Here is a 2,124-nt window from a genome sequence, read left to right as displayed (position 1 = left end):
TGATCTCTGGGAAGTGCAGTGCAGAGACACCACAGTAATTTAGCAGCTGCTAAAGTTTATCTATCTATGTTCTCTTAAGATCATGCAATAACGTCTCTAAAATCAGAGCTTGAAATGCGTTGGATCTCCTTTGTCAATGAACATAATAGTAATCGTTTGGATCCATAGTCTTTAAATGTCACTTAGTTGCATTTATGCCATTTTTGCATATACTTACACCTGTAACTTTTACCAGTAACTTAAACTGGACTAAGAAATTACAAATGAAGACAGACAAGCATACTAAGAGTTTAGCTAGTGTAAATGTCATACCTTACTACCTCTGTTTAACACAACCTTCCCTCTTCTTTCATTTGTGCTGGATCAGCAGTTTATCAGAGGGAAACAATGATCCTAAATGTATTCATGCAATATTCCTTACTTATTGTTATTGTTGCTCACAACTAACTATTGATAACTAAATTATAAACTATTCATCTATTTGCTTTCATTGGTAATTATCTTCATGAATCTATGATTTCAAGTGAAATCTGCTGATAAAAAAAGTGGTGTTCATTCCTGCAGTTTATATTAAGATGGATTTTTGTATCTGTTCTGTGTTTTTTTCCTCAAAACATGACATTTTCATAACTTCTTAGCTGCTACTTGCTGAGTTACTTGACTCTTTCTTTTTAGACTGTCTTGATACATTTGGAAGTGTTGCTCATAATGTCATTATTTGTGCTCCCTCAAGTGTTTATCGACATGCCCATTATTCAGCTTATCTATAAAGTGCAGACCTAATTGCTTTCCAAACTAGTGAGTAAGCTGCTTTGGGTTGCCTAGGAGAGCTGATAACTTTGTGATTACAATCAATCAGTTGGCATAAGATGACATTCCCTCCAGGAAAAAAAAACCTGTAAGGAAAGAAGTTATGTTTGACTCAAATTATGATGTAAATTGTCAGTGTTGTGGTTTATAGTATCACACCACATTGGCAGAAATGTTTATGTACATTTTGTTCAAAAGCATTTGAATGCACCAACATCTTATATGTCTAACCCGGAGGCCGTGAAGGCAGCACGTGCATTGCTGTCATGGGTCCAGTAGATGGGGCAGTGAGGTTGGGATTTTGTTTGGATTGACTGTTCACAAACCTGCCAGCTGGACCCGCTTTTGCACCACTATCAAGTGAGAAAGAGAAGACTGAAGTAGTACCGGAAAACAATATATTTTGCTTTCATAATAAGAACATATGGTTGGCTCTGGTGTGCTTGTGTTCTCACAACAAAACAGAAATATCCTGCATCTGTTGTATATATGAATTTGTATCTACACATAATACAAATGCTTACCCAGTGATGTATTGGGCAAGCCTCTGTAGGCTAATAAAAATGGATTACATGGATTATACAATGACTTTCTGTAGTGCATTAATCAGATCCGACTCATTACCTGTTATTTCTGAAATGCATTTACACTACAGGGGGCAAAATTGAGTTTTCAATGGGGCAGACATCAGAGAATAACAAGAATTATTCCCAAAAATGAAGAATGAGGAAATGTGAAATTTGTTAAAGGGAGTCCTAGAGGACTGTGGATGAACATCATAACAGACACATGGTTACACCAAGTTACAAGATCACATCAAATGTGAGATAAATTAAATATTGAGTCAAGATAGACATAATTAATTGGACAGGCAGTGCAGGGGAAGGGATTTACATGTTATTTTACATGCATACAGTAGTTCAGATTTACACAAATATGTTGGGATTGTGACATTTGCCTCATTACAATGCTATACAGTCTTTATTTTACTTGGTATTATTTTTAATATTGTTCCTGTAAGTAAACTGTTCCTGTAAGTTGTGAATAAGGAATAAACTGACAGTGGAAAACATGGCATTATGTGTGTTGAAACAGCTGTTTGTATGACATATAAGTTTTAAATTTTACTATCAGGCAATGATGAATAGCATATGCTGTTTAAACGCCATCCTTAAAAATGTGATTACACACTCTGCATGATCTCATTTGCAATACTCGAACCGTCATAGCGTATTCATATGATCAATGTTTTATTTAGAGAGTTGTCACAGGAAGTCTTGCTCTGTATCGTGTCTAACTTGACTCCGGTCTTAG

This window comes from Thunnus maccoyii, chromosome 6, assembly GCF_910596095.1.
Source record: "Thunnus maccoyii chromosome 6, fThuMac1.1, whole genome shotgun sequence".
In the NCBI taxonomy this organism is placed as follows: Eukaryota; Metazoa; Chordata; class Actinopteri; order Scombriformes; family Scombridae; genus Thunnus; species Thunnus maccoyii.
The sequence above is the reverse complement of the archived record's forward strand: the minus strand, read 5'-3'. Positions refer to the sequence as shown.